Here is a 21,934-nt window from a genome sequence, read left to right on the forward strand (position 1 = left end):
TTACCCACAAACACTCCTTTCCTAGACTTTTTTTTTAAGTCAAGGTTTTGTAGAATTGGCTATTTTTTTTAGGGTAGTTTTTGGTTTACAGGCAAATTCCATAGAAAGTACAGAATTTTGTGCCACTCTCAGTTTCTATAGTTATTAATATCTTGCATTAATAGGAATATATTTATTATAATTGATGGAGGACCCATTTTTTTAATTAAAAATTTTCTTCTAGTTTTATTGAGATGTAATTGATCTACAGCACTGTATAAGTTTAGGGGGTTTCTCTGATAGCTCAGTTGATAAAGAATCCACCTGCAAGGCAGGAGACCCCAGTTTAGTTCCTGGGTTGGGAAGATCTGCTGGAGAAAGGATAGGCTACCCACTCCAGTATTCTTGGGCTTCCCTTGTGGCTCAGCTGGTAAAGAATCTGCCCACAATGCAGGAGACCTGGGTTTGATCCCTGGGTTGGGAAGATCACCTAGAGAAGGGAAAGGCTACACACTCCGGTATTTTGGCCTGGAGAATTCCATGGACTGAGTCTATGGGGTCGCAAAGAGTGGGAAATGACTGAGTGACTTTCACTTTCACACTATACAAGTTTAAGGTGTACAGCAGAATTATTTGACTTACATACATCATGAAATGATTGTCACAGTAAGCTTAGTGAACTTCATAAGTTTATGCATCATCTTACAGAGAAACAAAATTAAAAGAATAGAAAAAACTATTTTTCCTTGTGATGATAACTGTTAGAATTTATTCTCTCAATAACTTTGATATCTAATATACAGCAGTGTTAATTATGCTTATCACAGTGTACATTACATCCCGAGTAACTTATAACTTATAATTAGAGTAGCTTTTGACTACCTTTATCCAATTCTGGCTTCCCCCAGCCTACCTCCCGTAACCACAAACCTGATCTTTATTTTCTATCAGTTTGTTTATTTTTGCAATATAGTTGACCTATACTATGTTAGTTCTTATTACACAACAGTGATTTAATATTTCTATACATTTCAAAATGATCACCATGGTAAATCTAATAGCCATCTTTCACCATATAAACATATAATTTTTGACTCTATTTGCCACATTGTACACTTCATACCTGTGACTTACTTGTTTTACAACTGGAAACTTGTATATCTTAATCTTCCTTACCTTTTTCTCTCCTTCCCTCACCTCCCACCCTCTGGCAGCCACTTGATCTCTGTGTCTATAAATCTCTTTCTGCTTTGTTATGTTGACTTATTTGTTTTACTTTTTAGATTTCAAAGATAAGGAAAATTGTTTTTGTCTTCCTTTTTAACTCACTTCACTTAGCATAATATCCTCTAGGGTATGTTGTCACAAAAGGAAAGATTATTTTTTATAGCTGACTAATATTCGATCATATATACACCATAAGCTACTTTATGTGATCATCTATTGATGGACACTTAGGCTACTGCCATATCTTGACTATTGTAAATAATGCAACAATAAACATAGGGATGAATATATCTTTTCTAGTTAGTGTTTCTGCTTTCTTTGGATTAATACTCAGGAGTAGAATTGCTGGATCATGTAGTAATTCTGGTTTTAATTTTTTGAGGAGTATCTATATTGTTTTCCATAGCAGCTGCACCATTATATTGCCAGTAACAGTACACCAGTATTCCTTTTTCTCCATATCATCACCAACACTTGTTCTTTTTTATCTTTTTTGATAATAGTCTTTCTGACAATTGTAAGGTGATAGCTCATTGTGGTTTTGGTTTACTTTTATTTGACGGTGAGTCATATTGAGCATCATTTCATGTGCCTGTTGGCCATCTGTGTGTTTTTGGAAAAGTGTGTAGTTTCTCTGCCTATTTTTAATTATTTTTTAATGTTGAGTTGCATGAACTCTTTATATATTTGGTATATTGATTCCTCATTATATATAGTTTGCAAATATCTTCTCCCATTCAGTAAGCAGCCTTCTCCTTTTGTTGATAGATCATGGCATCCAGTCCCATCACTTCATGGTAAATAGATGGGGAAACAGTGGAAACAGTGGTTGACTATTTTTCTGGGCTCCAAAATCACTGTAAATGGTGATTGCAGCCATGAAATTGAAAGACACTTACTCTTTGGAAAGAAAGTTATGACCAGCCTAGACAGCATATTGAAAAGCAGAGACGTTACTTTGTCAACAAAGGTCCATCTAGTCAAGGCTATGGTTTTGCCAGTGGTCATGTATGGATGTGAGAATTGGACTATAAGGAAAGCTGAGCACTGAAGAATTGATGCTTTTGAACTGTGGTGTTGGAGAAGACTCTTGAGAGTCCCTTGGACTGCAAGGAGATCCAACCAGTCCATCCTAAAGGAAATCAGTCCTGAATATTCATTGGAAGAACTGATGTTGAACCTGAAACTCCAATACTTTGGCCACCTGATGTGAAGAACTGACTCATTTGAAAAGACCCTGATCCTGGGAAAGATTGGGGGCAGGAGAAGGGGATGACAGAGGATAAGATGGTTGGATGACATCACTGACTCAATGGACATGGGTTTGGGTGAACTCCGGAAGTTGGTGGTGGACAGGGAGGCCTGGTGTGCTGTGGTTCATGGGGTCACAAAGAGTCAGACATGACTGAGCGACTGAACTGAACTGACTGATTCACTGTGCAAAATCTTTTTAGTTTGATGTAGTCCCATTTGTTATTTTGCTTTTGTTGCCCTTGCCTTAGGAGACATATTCAAAAACTATTACTAAGACTGACGTCAAAGAGCATACTACCTGTGTTTTCTTCCATAAATTTTATGGCTTCAGGACTTGCATTTAAGTCTTTAAACCATTTGAATTAATTTTTGTATATGGTGCGAGAAATGTCCTAGTTTGACTCTTTTTCATGTAAATGTCTAGTTTTTCCAAGAGCATTTGTTAAAGAAGCTGCCTTTACCTCATTGTATTTTTTTGCATTTGTCATAGATTAATTGCCCATTTAAGTGTGGGTTCATTTCTGCACTCTTTATTTTGTTCCATAGAGCTGTGTGTCTGCTTTGTTTTTTTTTTTTGCCAGTACCATATTGTTTGATTACTGTAGCTTTGTAGTATAGTTCACAATCAGGGAGCATGATACCTCCAGCTTTGTTCTTCTCTCTTGAGATTGTTTTGATCATTCAGTCTTTTGTGTTTCCATACAAACTCTGTGAAATATGCCATTGGTATTAATATTTTGATATGGATTTTATTGAATCTTTAGATTGCTTTGGGTAGTATGGTCATTTTAACAATATTATTTTTCCAATCCATGAATACAGTAGATCCTTCTATCTGTACATCTTCAGTTTCTTTAACCAATGTCTTATAGTTTTCTGAATACAGCTGTTTTGCCTCCATAATTAGATTTATTCCTAGGTATTTTATTCTTTTTGATGTGATTATAAATGGAATTACTTTCTTAATTTCTTTTTCTGATAGTTTGTTGTTAGTATATAGAAATGCAACACATTTATGTATATTAATTTTGTATCCTGAAACTTTGTCAAATCCATTGATGAGCTCTCTTAGTTTCTTGGTGGTGTCTTTAGAATTTTCTATGTTAAATATTTTGTCATCTGCAAACAGTGACAGTTTCACTTCTTTCCAATTTGGATGCCTTCTATTTTTTTTTTCTTGTCTGATTGCTGGGGCTAGGACAGGATGGCCGATTACTGACACGTTATTATTAACTAACACTAGGGTTAACCTTTTCTGTTGTACAATTTCATAAGTTTTGACAAACAGATAATGTCAGGTATCTACCATTTTAGTATCATATAGGATAGTTTCACTGCCCTGAAAATCCTCTGTGCCCTAGCTCTGCATCACTTCCTCTCTCCCCCTGAACCTTGGCAACCACTGCTTTTTTTCTGTTTATATAGTTTTGCCTTTTTCAAAATGTCATGTAATTAGAATCATAAAGTATATAGTTTTTTCAGATTGCCTTCTTTCACTTAGAAATATGTATTAACGTTTAAATTTCCTTCATGTCTTTTAGATAGCTTCCTCTTCTCATCCTATCTCCCCTCCCTTCTTTTTTTTCACTGATGGAGTTTATTTTAAAAAACAGATTTAGGTTCGGAAAAATTGACTGCAAAGTACAAAGAGTTTCCGTGTACCTCTCTATCCCTGCCACCCCCCAACCACACACGCTCACACAGTTTCCCCTATTATTAACATCTTGCATTCGTGTAGTACATCCCACTATGTTCCATTTATTCGTCTGTCTCCCCCGAGTCCTTGGCGATACGGGCCTTTTACTGACTCCATAGTTTGAGGCTACACTTAGAACCATTTCAGATTTTTATTCTTTTTGTTGTCTTCATGATTCTAGATAATGTACTGTAGTGCTGTTTATTGATTTATCAAATTGTGCACCATCTACTGACTTCCTATATGAAGATGAGATGTAGTTCACTTATACTACCTCTCTTCTCTCTCCTCTCCTCTTCTTCAGGTATACTTATATTACTGAATTCCTATCTGTATTACTGTTTTAGTCAGAGGCCAACCAGAAAATGATTCATTATAGGTATCTAAACAGTTATTAGGTGATGGGAGATCCCAGAGCAAAAAATGATGGTGACCAGGAATCACCAGAGTATCACCAGAAAATCACCAAGTATCACCAGAAAGTGTTTCTACCCCAGGGCTAGAGAAATAAAGAATTGTGCCTGGTAGGAACTGGGATCACAGGAGAAGGGGCTGCCCAGAAAGGAGCTAGATTCTGGGCTTATTCCTCCCTTCCTTTCTGCAGTCAAACCACTGTTCGACAAACTACACTGGAAGCCAGTTGGCAAAGAACCTAGGAAATATAGTTTGTAGGAAAAATGCAGAAACTGGATCTGAGGGCAAAAAGGCATAATGGATGAAGTTCAAATGTGTATTAGTCAGGGTTCTACAAAGAAACAGTATAAATGTGAATTAGCTCACACCATTATGGAGGCTGAGAAGTCCAGACCCAGGAAGCCAATGGTATAGTTCTAGTCTAAATCTGAAGGCCCCCAAAGCAGGAGATTGATAGTGTAATTTCCATTTCAAGTCTAAGTCTGAAGGTATGAGAAGACCAATATTTTGAAGAAAGTCAGGCAGAGACAGTGAATTCTTTCTTACTCAGTCTTTTACTCTACTGAACTCTTTAACAGATTAGATGAGGCCCACTGAGCTATTTTAAATCCTAAAAGATGATGCTCTTAAAGTGCTGCACTCAATATAAAAGCAAATTTGGAATACTCAGCAGTGGCCAGAGGATTAGAAAAGGTCAGTTTTCATTCTAATCCCAAAGGAGGGAAATGCCAAAGAATGTTCAAACTACCTCACAATTGCACTCATTTCACATGCTAGCAAGGTAATGCTCAAAATCTTTCAAGCTAGGCTCCAACAGTCCAAGGACTGAGAACTTCCAGATGTACAAGCTGGATTTAGAAAAGGCAGAGGAACTGGAGATCAATTTGCCAACATCTTTTGGATCATAGAAAAAGCAAGGGAATTCCAGAAAAAAAATCTATTTCTGTTTCATCAGCTATGCTAAAGCCTTTCACTGTGTGGATCACAACAAACTGGAAAATTCTGAAAGAGATGGGAATACCAGACCACCTTACCTGCCTCCTGAGAAACCTGTATGCAGGTCAAGAAGCAACAGTTAGGACCAGACATGGAACAATTTTAATGATTCAAAACTGGGAAAGTAGTACATCAAAGCTGTATATTGTCACCCTGCTTATTTAACTTATATGCAGAGTACATCATGTGAAATGCCAGGCTGGATGAATCCTAAGCTGGAATCAAGACTGCCAGGAGAAATATCAATAATCTCAGATATGCAGGCGACACCACCCTTCTGGCAGAAAGCAAAGAGGAACTAAAGAGCCTCTTGAAGGTGAAAGAGAAGAGTGAAAAATCAGCTTAAAATTCAGCATTTAAAAAACAAAGATCACGGCATCCAGTCTCATCACCTCATGGCGAATAGATGGGGGGGAAATGGAAACAGTGACAAATTTTATTTTCTTGGGCTCCAAAATCACTGTGGACAGTGACTGTAGCCATGAAATTAAAAGACACTTGCTCCTTGGAAGAAAAGCTGTAACAAACCTATTACAAAGCAGAGACATCACTTTGCTAGCAAAAGTTGGTCTAGTCAAAGCTATGGTTTTTCCAGTAGTCATGTACAGTTGTGAGCATTGGACCACAAAGAAGGCTGGAGGCCAAAGAATTGATGCTTTCAAAATGCGGTGTTGCAGAAGACTCTTGAGAGTCTCTTAAATGGCAAGGAGATCAAACCAGTCAATCCTAAAGGAAATCAGTCCTGAATATTCATAGGAAGGACTGATGCTGAAGTTAAAGCTCCAATACATTGGCCACCTGATGCAAAGAGCCGACTCATTGGAAAAGACCCTGATTCTGGGAAGGATTGAGGGCAGGAGGAGAAGGGGGCAGCAGAGGATAAGATGGTTGGATGGCATCATTGACTCAATGGACATGAGTTTGAGCAAACTCCAGGAGATAATGAAGGCAGTGGAGGCTTGGCTTGCTGCAGTCCATGGGGTCACAAGGAGTCAGATACGACTGAACGACTGAACAGCAACACTGACATTTTAGAGGGCAGTCTGCTTTACTCTGTCTACTTATTCAGTGTTACTCTTATCCAGAAACATCACCACAGATGCACCAGGAATAATGTTTAAACAAATATCTGGGCCCTCTGTGGCCTAGCCAAGTTGAAACATAAAATTAACCATCACATTATGTAATTTTAAGCTAGGTACTTAAATCTCTTACTTGTTCTATCATTTTTTACTTCCTACATTGTAAGGTTTCTCCTTTATCCTTTGTGCATTTTTTATTTCTCCTCCACCTAGTATCAGCTTTGTACTTCTTTCATTGTTGTCAGCATTTTATTCTTCCCTGCAATCAAGTCTTTTTTTTTAATTGTGCAGAGTTTAATTTTAAAAATTGAAAACCTGTAAATGGTTTCTGTTCTTATGACTGTGTAAATAGCATTCAAATCTTAGAATTACTAATCCATGTTTGCAACACTTGTACCTCTTGAATGAGGACATCCTAAGTGTCAAGGTGAAATGGATTCTTTTTCACTATATACCATCAGTGCTTTAAAACATGCCATATTTTGGTTGGTTCATTCAGACTAAGACCATCTTGTGGATATTTTTCTTTTTTTGGCCTCCAAGCTTTTTTAATAAGAGATTTTTCTATTATCTTGGTCTGTTTCAGTGTCTAAGGTCTCAATTGTGCCAGTGAATGGATTATCTGGAGATGTCCCCACTCCCTATTTTCATAGAAGAATAGTATATTACACCTCCAAGTGGCCCCCAGCTTCACTACTGTCATCAATAGGGCTTCAAAAGGGAATCTCTTTATGATGTTTATTTCATGTCAGTGGTATAAACACCTTGCTTTCAGGTTGAATTTAGCAGATTTTGTTAGTAACCTTTAAGAAGTTACGGTTGAGCTTTTGCTTCATGTAAACCAGGACTAAAAACACCTCATGGGGCCACTACAAGTTAGGGAACAAAAAACGAACTATACATGTTTTATTGACTATGCCAAAGCCTTTGACTGTGTGGATCACAATAAACTGTGGAAAATTCTGAAAGAGATGGGAATACCAGACCACCTGACTGGCCTCTTGAGAAACTTATATGCAGGTCAGGAAGGAACAGTTAGAACTGGACATGGAACAACAGACTGGTTCCAAATGGGAAAAGGAGTATGTCAAGGCTGTATATTGTCACCCTGCTTATTTAACTTCTATGCAGAGTACATCATGAGAAACGCTGGGCTGGAAGAAACACAAGCTGGAATCAAGATTGCCAGGAGAAATATCAATAACCTCAGATATGCAGATGACACCACCCTTATGGCAGAAAGTGAAGAGGAACTAAAAAGCCTGTTGATGAAAATGAAAGAGGAGAGTGAAAAAGTTGACTTAAAGCTCAACATTCAGAAAACTAAGATCATGGCATCTGGCCCATCACTTCATGGCAAATAGATGGGGAAACAGTGGAAACAGTGTCAGACTTTATTTTCTGAGGCTCCAAAATCACTGCAGATGGTGATTGCAGCTATGAAATTAAAAGACGCTTACTCCTTGGAAGGAAAGTTATGACCAACCTAGATAGCATATTCAAAAGCAGAGACATTACTTTGCCAACAAAGGTCCATCTAGTCAAGGCTATGGTTTTTCCAGTGGTCACGTATGGATGTGAGAGTTGGACTGTGAAGAAGGCTGAGTGCCGAAGAATTGATGCTTTTGAACTGTGGTGTTAGAGAAGACTCTTGAGAGTCCCTTGGCCTGCAAGGAGATCAACCAGTCCATTCTGAAGGAGATCAGTCCTGGGTGTTCATTGTAAGGTGATGCTGAAGCTGAAACTCCAGTACTTTGGCCACCTCATGCGAAGAGTTGACTCATTGGAAAAGACTCTGATGCTGGGAGGGATTGAGGGCAGAAGGAGAAGGGGACGACAGAGGATGAGATGGCTGGATGGCATCATTGACTCGATGGACATGAGTCTGAGTGAACTCTGGCAGTTGGTGATGGACAGGGAGGCCTGGCGTGCTGCGATTCAGGGGGTCGCAAAGAGTCAGACACGACTGAGTGACTGAACTGAACTGAACTGAACTGAACATGTTTAATTAAATCTATGAAATATATCATTTTAGTTTGTTAAAATGTGAAAAATAGCAGTTAACTTCTACATGCCAGTTTCTGGAAAACTGTTTATCTTAAAATCAACAAGACATGCGTGTAAAAGCATTAACATTAATACCCCATGGTGTCCCGACTATAATTGGGATAGTCATTCTCAAGCCAGGTTGCACTTCAAAAACACCTTAGAACACCTGCCTAGTTCCTGTCCAAATATTCAGAAACTCCAGTGACTGGGGAGAAGAGGTCCAAGCACAGTACTTAGGAAACTCTCCAGATGATCCTGTAACTGGAAACTGCTTAAAGATATGCAAGCCTTTATGTTGGAACTTGAAAAGGAAAATCAAGATATGAAGGCAGTTCTATAACTTTATTCAACAATCACAGTTAATTCTTTTCCACATTAACTGTCTGTGGATTTTTAAAAGTGATGACAGACAGGTATGTAGGTAACCAACATATAAAGCTTGTTTGGTCAGTCTTCATCCTCGTTACTTTTTCTGGACGACCACATATGGTTACAGTATGGGACATTCCTTATTCCTTTGGCCCAGTAGAGCCTGGTATCAATGTGTACATCTGGAGTTCCTATCTCCTTCGTGGCAAATTTCTGGATTTCTTTACGTGCCCAAGGGGTCTGCTTCTTGAAGCCCACTCCATGGATGCACTTGTGAATTTTGGTTGTATATTTTCTAGTCACCACCTTGTTGATGGAGGACCAGCTTCTTCTTTTCACCAACCTCCTTTTCAGGAGCCGTCTTGCTGGGCCCTGGTTGGGCCCAGCGATTTTCCATCTTATGGGTATATTTTTTTTATTTTCCTTGATTTTCTAACTGCTCTTTGTTTCCTTGCACTCTTTTAATGTTCTTAGATCATGCTATCTATGAAGTCATCTTCTTTTCCTCCTAGAGTTGACTCATTTCTTCTCTTCTCCTGCCCCAGTTTATTACACTGATGATGAGAGTCCTGCTTCTTAGCTTTCATCCTGAAGATTTCCCTCGCTGCTGTCCTGATTTGATCCCATGTTTCATGGTAACATGACTTCCTGGAAAGATAGGGAGTGTTTAAGATCATGGGCTCTAGAGTCAGACAGACTGCCCAGGCTTAGATCTTAGTTCTACAACTTACCAATAACATAGGTAACTTATTTGGCTCCTTTATACCTCAATCTCCTATTCTATAAGGTAGTAATAGTATATTCTTCATAGGATTGTTGTGTGGTTAAACGGAATAATACATGAACAAGACTCAGCACAGTGCCTGGCATAAAATAAGCACTTAGTAAATGTTAGCTATTATTAATTATCTGCTTTATTTATTTCTCTTCTCCATCTTTTGCTAGAGTACATCCACAGTTGACTTCCTAATCATGAGTGAATACAAATATTCTGAGGTTTTGCGAATCTGAAATATCTTTATTCTGCTCTCGCACTTAATTGACAGTTTTGACAAGTTTAGAATTCTAGGTTGTGATGACTCATTGCCTACATAACCCCAGATTTTAACACTGTTGGAACTATCATATCTACTTTCTATAGTATTTCTGACTCATATTTTCACTTTTACCTTATTTTATTCTTTTGAAATGATTCACTAAGTTCAACTCACACTCAAAGCAAGGGGAACTAGGCCCCACTCTTGGAGAACCTAAGAGAACGTGTGAACATATTTTAAGCCAACATGGTCTGCCCTCTGGTACCAAATTATTTACGTTCATCTGACATGCAAAATATCCTCAGCTCATAATAAGCATCCTCAAAGTCCCAGACCTTTATAACATCAGCTCAGTGTCCAGGATGCTTCATCTAAATTAGGTCCAAGTATGAATGAGGCTCCTCAGGTGCAATTTTTTTTTTAACCTAAAAAAAAATTTTTTGACCCTGCTGCAGTGCATGTGGGATCTTAGTTCCCAGACCAGGGATCAAACCCACACTCCCTGCACTGGGGGAAGGGCCAAGTCTTAACCACTGGACCACCAGGGAAGTTCCCTCAGGGGCATTTTCTTAAGCATAGGTCCTTGAGTACACTTCCTCTCAATCCAAATACTGCAACTTAAAGGTACAACCAACACAGGCATAGACTAATCAGAATAGACACTGCTTTTCAAAAAGAAGGAAGTGAAGAGGTACTCAAAGGTCACTGATCCATAGCAAATCTGAAATTCAGCTGGACACAGGTTGACTCTTCCTTCATTGGGATGCAAAGCCTGAGAATCATTTCCCATAGTTCCAGCTCTACCCTCTGGGCTGTTGAGTTCATCCTTGGAGTCATTTTTCCTTTTTTGTGTAGGATAGCCTATATGTGCAGCTGCATAGTTGTCTCAGTCTACTAAATAACTGTAGTAATTTGTGGCTGCAAAGCACTCATTCCTGTACTGTCTCCATGCTTTTAAGCAAGCTCTTCTCTATGCTGGGCTTCTGCTAAGACTCATGAGTAACAACATTCTTCTCGACTACCAGTTATATAGTAACATACAGTTTACTTTGCTTTATGAAAGTATGCTTATATTGCAGAATATTTGGATTGACTGTGTGGATCACAATAAACTGTGGAAAATTCTGAAAGAGATGGGAATACCAGGCCACCTGACCCGCCTCTTGAGAAACCTGTATGCAGGTCAGGAAGCAACAGTTAGAACTGGACATGGAACAACAGACTGGTTCCAAATAGGAAAAGGAGTACGTCAAAGCTGTATATTGTCACCCTGCTTATTTAACTTATATGCAGAGTACATCATGAGAAACGCTGGGCTGGAAGAAACACAAGTTGGAATCGAGATTTCCAGGAGAAATATCAATAACCTCAGATATGCAGATGACACCACCCTTATGGCAGAAAGTGAAGAGGAACTAAAAAGCCTGTTGATGAAAGTGAAAGTGGAGAGTGGAAAAAGTTGGCTTAAAGCTCAGCATTCAGAAAACAAAGATCATGGCATCCAGTCCCATCACTTCATGGCAAATAGATGGGGAAACAGTGTCAGACTTTGTTTTTTTGTGGCTCCAAAATCACTGCAGATGGTGACTGCAGCCATGAAATTAAAAGACGCTTACTCCTTGGAAGGAAAGTTATGACCAACCTAGATAGCATATTCAAAAGCAGAGACATTCCCTTGCCAACAAAGGTCCATCTAGTCAAGGCTATGGTTTTTCCAGTGGTCATGTATGGATGTGAGAGTTGGACTGTGAAGAAGGCTGAGCGCCGAAGAATTTATGCTTTTGAACTGTGGTGTTGGAGAAGACTCTTGAGAGTCCCTTGGCCTGCAAGGAGATCAACCAGTCCATCCTAAAGGAGATCAGTCCTGGGTGTTTATTGGAAGAACTGATGCTAAAGCTGAAACTCCAGTACTTTGGCCACCTCATGTGAAGAGTTGACTCATTGGAAAAGACTCTGATGCTGGGAGGGATTGGGGGCAGGAGGAGAAGGGGACGACAGAGGATGAGATGGCTGGATGGCATCATTGACTCGATGGACATGAGTCTGAGTGAACTCTGGCAGTTGGTGATGGACAGGGAGGCCTGGCGTGCTGCGATTCAGGGGGTCGCAAAGAGTCAGACACGACTGAGTGACTGAACTGAACTGAACTGAATACTCTAATTCCTTTAGGAGACTTTCCTGGCATCTTTTCTCAAATGTCATCTGTTCAATTCTGTTCTTAATAATTTTGTCTTTGATAAGGGCTCTATCATTAATGTTATCTGTACTAATAAAATATGAAACTATATTTCAGTGGTATTCACTAAAATGCAAGTAGTATCAGTCAGAAGTGCATTCAGCTACAAGGAAACAGAAAGCCTGCCACCAGTGACTTAAACAAAGAGAGAGATGTTCTTGGCACGCTTGGGTTTGTCTGCTTTTCTCTATTTTTCTCATCTCCCAGCCCCATCAGCAGTGAGAATCTGATTAGTCTGTAAGTCTCTAGCAGGTATGAACATAGACTATCTCACTGGATAACCTTTGTGCTGTACTGTGACTAGGATAAGAGGGTTAGTTCTGACAGAAGCATCTGGTTTGTGGGGCCATAGAACAGTGTCTGTGCACCTCTTTTGAAAGGGGCAGGATAAATTTCAAGCACTCAGGGGCTTTACTGCTCCTTGAAGGCAGATGTATTTTTGGTCATCTTCATCCATTTACCAAACTAACATAAACTTTATGGTAAAGAAAGTGGGGTTTGTGTGTCCTTTGTAAATTGGAATTCTTGTCCTAGTTTTGAGTATTTTACCAATAATTTGTGGGTTTCCTAAAAATATAGGAGTTGGACCTTAGAATCTCAGCACTTTGTGGTTCTGATGGGCGTGGGAGTGGGAGGGTTAGATCATACTCTGAGAAACTCTGCCTTAGAAAGTTTTATCCCTTTAGATTTTCAAAGCATTGTATGCAACCTGGTTAGCAAAGCTCTGGAAAGTAAGTTTATAAGTATAAATTTAGTGCTTTTTTTGAGATCTGAATCTTAGTCTCCACCTTTTCTTTACCTTTCAATGTTTTTCACTTCAGATCTTTACTTCCTTTGCATTATTCCATTAGGCATTTGACCAAACTTACCAAATAAACTTTTCCTCAAATTGAATATGAACATTTGGAAGAGCACTGACAAGTTCAGTATCCAAATATTTTATGATCTCTGGTAGGAGTTGGTTCTCTCTGTGGAAGATAAATAAATAAATTAATGTCTTTTTTTGGTCCCAAGTGAAAATATCTTCTTTATTGATCGGCAAATAAATGTGCAATGAAACATGCTAGACACTACAGGGAGGAACAAGATTCCATTCGTGCCATCAAAAAAAAAGAGATAAACTATTTTTACTTGATTAGCGAGGATAAGATGTGCTTTAAGAATAAAAGGGAAGACAGACATAAGATCAGATAAAAGGTAAACAATAAGATATTTTTTCCCCTAGGGCAACAAGGGCAACAATTAGATATACCATAGTCTGTAAGTTTTGTACTAAAAACATTGCTGCTAATAAGATTATATGAGTTATCTTTAAAATTTTTGCTTTGTGTAGTCTGTTATTCCTTTGTTCTTCAAAGCTGAAGACATTTCTTCTCTCTGCTTTTAACATGAAATTAAGAGATATTTCCCCTCTATATTTCCTTCTTGCCATGTTAAAGCTGAGCTTTAAAAAAAGTCTTTTGTGTATTAATTCTTTTCTTTCCATCCTTTGTACAAAACCAAAGAGATTGGGAATAATGTTTACTGTTGTTAACCCAAGCCCAGTGAACTTAAATCATCATAGAAGGACGAGTCTTTGAGTTCCATTTGTAGCCCTTGGGCAAAATTCTGTGGAAATCATCCATACATAGTGGAGACCCTGCCTCTGTAAGGAGCTGTCTGATTGGACCTCAGATATTGCTTTGTCTAGAAACCTAGGAGTTTAGGGCATGGGAGGATTGGTGGATAGAGATTGAGTCTTTGCAGAATACTCTCTCTTGGTTTACTTGAAGCCAGCTGAGCTGAAGGAAGTTCTATTAATATCTTGGAAGGGCTTGGATCAGCAGGACTTGGCCCTCAGTGGTTCTGGAATTAATGAAAAATATACCCATGAGAACCCATGTGAAGGGTGCCTCCAGAAGTCTAAAAGGGACTCGTTCTTTTATTATTATTATTATTATTATTAAGTAAACAGTCTTGGGGGATATTTACTTTACCCTTGTGTGTCAAGTACTTGTTTACACAAATAATGTTGTGATGACCTCCTTGCTAGGTCTCTCTCTCCCCTTCTGGACCATGAATTCCTCATTGACAGGGCTCATCTTTTTATCATTACAGTCAGTCAGTCATTCAGTCAGTCAGGTCAGTCGCTCAGTAGTGTCTGACTCTTTGCAACCCCATGAGCCTCAGCATGCCAGGCCTCTCTGTCCATCACCAACTCCCGGAGTCCACCCAAACCCATGTCCATTGACGCGGTAATGCCATCCAACCATCTCATCCTCTGTCGTCCCCTTCTCCTCCTGCCCTCAATCTTTCCCAGCATCAGAGTCTTTTCAGATGAGTCAGTTCTTCGCATCAGGTGGCCAAAGTATTGGAGTTTCAGCTTCAACATCAGTTCTTCCAATAAACACCCAGGACTGATCTCCTTTAGGATGGACTGGTTGGATCTCCATGCAGTCCAAGGGACTCTCAAGAGTCTTCTGCAACAGCACAGTTCAAAAGCATCAATTCTTCAGCGCTCAGCTTTATTTATAGTCCAACTCTCACATCCATACATGAGCACTGGAAAAACCATAGCCTTGATTAGACAGACCTTTGTTGGCAAAGGAATGTCTCTTCTTTTTAATATGCTGTCTAGGTTGGTCATAACTTTCCTTCCAAGGAGTAAGCGTTTTTTAATTTCATGGCGGCAATCACCATCTGCAGTGATTTGGAGCCCAGAAAAATAAAGTCAGCCACTGTTTCCACTGTTTCCCCATCTATTTGCCATGAAGTGATGGGACCAGATGCCTTGATTTTAGTTTTCTGAATGTTGAGCTTTAAGCCAACTCTTTCACTCTCCTCTTTCACTTTCATCAAGAGGCTCTTTAGTTCTTCTTCACTTTCTGCCATAAGCGTGGTGTCATCTGCATATCTGAGGTTATTGATATTTCTCCTGGCACTCTTGATTCCAGCTTGTGCTTCTTCGAGCCCAGCATTTCTCATGATGTACTCTGAATATAAGTTAAATAAGCAGGGTGACAATATACACTCCTTTTCCTATTGTACTCCTTTTCCTATTTGGAACCAGTCTGTTGTTCCATGGCCAGTTCTAACTGTTGCTTCCTGACCTGCATACAGGTTTCTCAGGAGGCAGGTCAAATGGTCTGCTATTCTCATCTCTTTCAGAATTTTCCACAGTTTTTGAGATCCACACAGTCAAAGGCTTTGGCATAGTCAATAAAGCAGAAATAGATGTTTTTCTGGAATTCTCTTGCTTTTTTGATGATCCAGTGGATGTTGGCAATTTGATCTCTGGTTCCTCTGCCTTTTCTAAAACCGGCTTGAATATCTGGAAGTTCACGGTTCACATATTGCTGAAGCCTGGCTTGGAGAATTATGAGCATTACTTTACTAGCATGTGAGTTCTGTGCAATTGTGTGGTAGTTTGAGCATTCTTTGGCATTGCCTTTCTTTGGGATTGGAATGAAAACTGACCTTTTCCAGTCCTGTGGCCACTGCTGAGATTGAGAAATTTGTTGGCATATTGTGGTCAGCACTTTCACAGCGTCATCTTTCAGGATTTGAAATGGCTCAACTGGAATTCCATCACCTCCACTAGCTTTGTTTGTAGTGATGCTTCCTAAGGCCCACTTGACTTCACATTCCAGGATATCTGGCTCTAGGTGAGTGATCACACCATTGTGATTATCTGGGTTGTGAAGATCTTTTTTGTACAGTTCTTCTGTGTATTCTTGCCACCTCTTCTTAATATCTTCTACTTCTCTTAGGTCCATAGCATTTCTGTCCTTTATTGAGCCCATCTTTGCACGAAATGTTCCCTTGGTATCTCTAATCTTTCCCATTCTATTGTTTTCCTCTATTTCTTTGCATTGATCACTGAGGAAGGTTTTCTTATCTCTCCTTGCTATTCTTTGGAACTCTGCATTCAGATGTTTATATCTTTCCCTTTCTCCTTTGCTTTTTGCTTCTCTTCTTTTCACAGCTATTTGTAAGTCCTCCTCAGACAGCCATTTTGCTGTTTTGCATTTCTTTTTCTTGGGGATGGTCTTGAGTCCTGTCTACTGTACAATGTCACGAACCTCCATCCATAGTTCATCAGGAACTCTATCAGATCTAAGCCCTTAAATCTATTTCTCACTTCCACTGTATAATCATAAGGGATTTAATTTAGGTCATACCTGAATGTTCTAGAGGTTTTCTCCACTTTGTTCAATTTCAGTCTGTATTTGGCAATAAGGAGTTCATGATCCAAAGCACAGTCAGCTCCCATTCTTGTTTTTGCTGGCTGTATAGAGCTTCTCCATCTTTGGCTGCAAAGAATATAATCAATCTGATTTTGGTGTCAACCTGACAGAATTTGGTCCACTGGAGAAGGGAATGGCAAACCACTTCAGTATTCTTGCCTTGAGAACCCCATGAACAGTATGAAAAGGCAAAAAGATAGGACACTGAAAGATGAACTCCCCAGGTCGGTAGGTGTCCAATATGCTACTGGAGATCAGTGGAGAAATAACTCCAGAAAGAATGAAGGGATGGAGCCAAAGTGAAAACAACACCCAGTTGTGAATGGGACTGGTGATGGAAGCAGGGTTCAATTCTGTAAAGAGCAATATTGCATAGGAACCTGGAATGTTAGGTCCATGAATCAAGGCAAATCGGAAGTGGTCAAACAGGAGATGACAAGAGTGAACATTGACATTCTAGGAACCAGTGAACTAAGATGGACTGGAATGGGTGAATTTAACTCAGATGACCATTATATCTACTACTCTGGGCAGGAATCCCTTAGAAGAAATGGAGTAGCCATCATGGCTAACAAAAGAGCCTGAAATGCAGTACTTGCATGCAATCTCAAAAATGACAGAATGATCTCTGTTCGTTTCCAAGGCAAACCATTCAATATCATGGTAACCCAAGTCTATGCCCCAACCAGTAATGCTGAAGAAGCTGAAGTTAAACGGTTCTATGAAGACCTACAAGACCTTTTAAAACTAACACCCAAAAAAGATGTCCTTTTCATTATAGGGGACTGGAATGCAAAAGTAGGAAGTCAAGAAACACCTGGAGTAACAGGCAAATTTGGCCTTGGAGTACAGAATGAAGCAGGGCAAAGGCTAATAGTGTTCTGCCAAGAGAACACACTGGTCATAGCAAATACCCTCTTCCAATAACACAAGAGAAAACTCTACACATGGACATCATTACAGTAGCTCCAGTTATGTATTCAGTAGATACTGAACGAATGCATTGTGATTCTGGAGTTCTGATGAACTGAGAACACCGGCTACCAAATTTTACAGAACTACTGCATTGATTCAGTTCATGTTTAACAGAAGCCATCGTGATGGAAATATATGTGTACATGTTTATACTATACACAGAGAGAGTTGATATATGTAGACATACAAAATGCATAAGTATATATATGTGTGTGTATGCATTTTCTTTACAGAAATCTATGTAATAAACTTTGGATGAATTCCTAGAATTTTGTGATCAAATGAACTGGCTGAAAACTTTGATCTCTTATGATGTTACTTGCAGCCCAATACTACCTAGTAATCACCATAAAGGCAGCATAGTGTAGTGGTTAAGAGGGTGGCCTCTGGAACCAGGCTGCCAGAGTTCCAGAATCCTGCCTTCCCTTCTGACCAGGAGCATACCTTTGGGCAAACTCCTTAATCTCTCTGTTCTTCAGCTGTAAAAGCAGATGCAATATAGTACCTACTTCACAGAGCTCTTAAAAGAATCAAGTGAGGTGACACAGGTAAAATGCTGAGTTGTGCCTACAACTTGACTAGGTTTGAGTTAATAAATGTTAGCTTTTATTGGTACTAATGTAAAAAACAAAGTCAGAGTTAGCTCATTTGAAAGTTTCATATCGACGTGTGTTGAAAGCAAAGAACAGCTGCAGTACATAAAACAGCATATGAGAGTCAAACTTATTTGGGAGAAGGAGGTCAGATTCACTAACAGTACTAAAAGTACAAATCTAGGAGAAATGGTCAGAGGAAGAGAGGATACTAGAAGTAACAAATTAACTTTGATTGAATTCCTCCCAGGAATTATTTACAAATTGAATGACTAATTTGCAATATTTACTGTTGCAAAAACTGTTGCAAAGACTGTTCTATGCATTTTATTTTTTTTTTCAAGCAAACATAACAGTCCTGTGAAATAGGCATCATCATTATAGACGAATAAACTAAAGCTTAGAAAGGTTAAGAAATTTGCCAAGTATCACACATCACTGCGACAGAGCCAAGATTTGAACCTACACTTGTTGGGTTTAGCTTTCTCCACTCATCTTTATAAACATATTTGGAGGAAGTGAAATAAATTAGTCACCCCTAGAGGAATCAACTATAGGACTGTGAAATCTCAAGGTGGAAAAAACTCAATTTCAAAACCCTGTTTTGTTCACCTTTGTATTTCTCCTGGTGTACAGCAGAGATGTTCAGTGTTTGCAAAATGGATAAGTTATGAACGAATGAACAAAGCATGAATTCCTTACTCCTATGATTAGATTGTCTTGTTTGGCTGAGGATCTCAGGGCAATCTGGCTGACATGAAAGGCATTTTGTATGTGCCTCTTCTTCTAAATGTCATAAGCAAGTGAAAGAGGTTATTTAATATAACAGTTGTCTTAAATGACTTGTAAGCCAGTAAAAAAAAACAAAACCCACAGACTTCATGAATGTAACCACAAGGAGTCATATAGAGTTTAAACCCTTCCTCCTTCACCCCTCCCCAAGTTGTTGTGATCCTAGCGCCTCTCTGTGTTGGAATCCTGCAGGCCCACTGCAGACACCTCTTCCAATTCATGGTGGAAGCAGCTCTGTTGGACTACTACCACATGACAATGTGGGTGGGGTTGCAAGTATATTCAAATTCCCTTTTATCTCCTAAACACCTTCATAAGGTTTAAATCTGAGGTTTTACTTACACTGCAGAGCTGACAAAACAAGACAAAATGGAATAATGGACACAGAATTGGATACACAGAAATAAGGACAAGGTATATGGAAGTAAGTAGAGGAGAGAAGAAAGGGCGAGCAGGCACCCAGAGAGTCTTCAAATGGAAGTTCAAATTCTAGCAAAGATGGAGAGTTGGTCCTTGCTTCTTTTTTATACCAGAACTCCTGGTAGTCATGCACTATCTACTTCCCAGCTGAAGGGTGGGTCAGCTGCTCCTGCATCACGTGGGAAAGCACCGCCCAGCAAACATGCTCATTCTCTTGCCCTGTAATGCTTTCCCTCCGGCTGTTATTGCTAAAAGGACCTGTTTTTCTCATACTAAAACAGGTGGGTGGACCTCTGCTGAACTGTGCTTCCTTGCTTCTTCTCTGTTCATTGACCCACCCATGGGTTTATTCAGACATTCAACAAAAATTTATCAAGGACCTCTTTGTGCCAGGATCTGTCCTAGAGGTAAACCCCGCCCCCCAGGCACTGATAGGCTGGTGGGCAATTCTCCTGATCTGTGCTTGCAGCTACTACATAGGTGAGGTCCCTCTGTAGCTTTCTTTTTCATTGTTATCTGGCAGGGATCTGCCTGCTGCTTTTCTTTCATTATGTACAGGGTGGAATTCAGCACTTTGGGGATATGACTATTATAGTGAAGCGACTCCTGGATGTGTCTATTTGGTGAATTGCAAGCATTTTTTTCAGAAGCTATTTTACTTTTGAGCAAGTTTTTTTTTTTTTTTTTTAATCCTATAAACTCATTCTGACTCAGGCCAATGTCTGGGGGAGGGCTGGAGCCAGAGCGGGGCCTACTTAACTCTGCCCCCGTACTCCCTGGTGTTGGGCTAGATATTTTAAACAAGGCAAAACAAACCAGAAGGAGCTCATCAAAAGTCCTAAGGGAATGAAAAACATTCTGTGGCTTTTTTGTGGAAGCATTTGGTCAAGGGACACAATTGTTGGATGAGTCCCCATGCTGGAGGGCTCTTTATTCTCCTTAAAGGGCAGGCACCCTGGACCTTGAAAGTTGCGACTCAGAGCAAGCTCTGCAAACAGCCTTGCCCAGCCCATCCATTTTCCTGTTTCAGCCCAGAGAGCCATAGTGCCTGCCCAGCCTTGCTCAGCTAGTGAATAGGGTACAGCTGGGATGAGAATCATCACAGTCTGTTCTCAGTCCAGCGTCTTTTTCTGCCAGTCCATTTGCCTGACTTAGCCCTTCTTGGACTTTTATTGTGTTTTGCCATAGAAATCAAATACTAGGTAGGTTTCTCAGGTAGCTGGAGCTGGGGGAAGGAGCTGTGTCAGCAGGTTGGGTGAGAGGCAGGGAGACCTGGAAGAAGATGCTAAAAGATCAGGAGCGTGGATGGGGGCCTGTACTCTGCCTCTTTCCATTTTGCTCCAGGCTGATCTCAATGAGGATGTCTGGGCAGCCTGCTCCTGAGTGCAGGTGGAGTTTCATGCATTGGTGATGGCCTAGGGTAGGTTCCTGGCAGTCTGTGGGAAATAAGTGTGTGTGTGTGTGTGTGTGTGTGTGTGTGTGTGTGTATCTGAGAGAAGAGAAGAGGATCACAGTGCAAGGATGTAATATTTATTCTGGTTGCCTGTTCAAGTCATTTTCAAATGTTTCAAAAATTTTTTTTAATTTAATTTTATTTTTTAACTTTACAATATTGTATTGGTTTTGCCATATATCAAAATGAATCTGCCACAGGTATACATGTGTTCCCCATCCTGAACCCTCCTCCCTCCTCCCTCCCCATAGCATCCCTCTGAGTTGTCCCATTCCACCAGCCCCAAGCATCCAGTATCGCTCATGGAACCTGGACTGGAGACTCATTTCATATATGATATTATACATATTTCAATACCATTCTCCCAAATCATCCCACCCTCTCTCTCTACCACAGAGTCCAAAAGACTGTTCTATACATCAGCGTCTCTTTTGCTGTCTCGTATACAGGGTTATTGTTACCATCTTTCTAAATTCTATATATATGCGTTAGTATACTGTATTGGTGTTTTTCCTTCTGGCTTACTTCACTCTGTATAATAGGCTCCAGTTTCATCCACCTCATTAGAACTGATTCAAATGTATTCTTTTTAATGGCTGAGTAATACTCCATTGTGTATATATACCATAGCTTTCTTATCCATTCATCTGCTGATGGACATCTAGGTTGCTTCCATGTCCTGGCTATTATAAACAGTGCTGCGATGAACATTGGGGTACACGTGTCTCTTTCAATTCTGGTTTCCTCAGTGTGTATGCCCAGCAGTGGGATTACTGGATCATAAGGCAGTTCTATTTCACCTTTTAAGCATTTTTCTTTAAATAAGTTCTAAATACTAATAATAGTAAATAACAGTTGAAATTGATGTTCATTTCTACTAAAAATTTCTTCTAAATATATATATTTTTTAATTTTAGAAGTTGAATTTGGTGTCCTCTGAATCCTAGATGATATAATGAAATATTAAAGATGGTTTGGAATGGGAGATTGGGATTGACATATATACACTACTATGTATAAAATAGATAACTAACAAGAACCTACTCAGTGCTCTATGGTGACCTAAATGGGAGGGAAATTCAAAAAGAAGGGATATATTTATTCATATATTTATGATTCACTTTGCTGGACAGAAG

The 21,934-nt window shown here is 39.6% G+C and overlaps 1 pseudogene; it reads right to left on the reverse strand.

Moving 5' to 3' along the window:
• Window positions 1-9,056: 9,056 nt before the first annotated feature.
• On the reverse strand, window positions 9,057-9,585 carry LOC147374364 (large ribosomal subunit protein eL31 pseudogene; annotated as a pseudogene).
• Between the last annotated feature and the right edge of the window lie 12,349 nt (window positions 9,586-21,934).

Source organism: Bos grunniens, chromosome 4, assembly GCF_055505025.1.
Source record: "Bos grunniens cultivar Pamir isolate PY7600 chromosome 4, Bosgru_T2T1.0, whole genome shotgun sequence".
Taxonomy (NCBI): domain Eukaryota; kingdom Metazoa; phylum Chordata; class Mammalia; order Artiodactyla; family Bovidae; genus Bos; species Bos grunniens.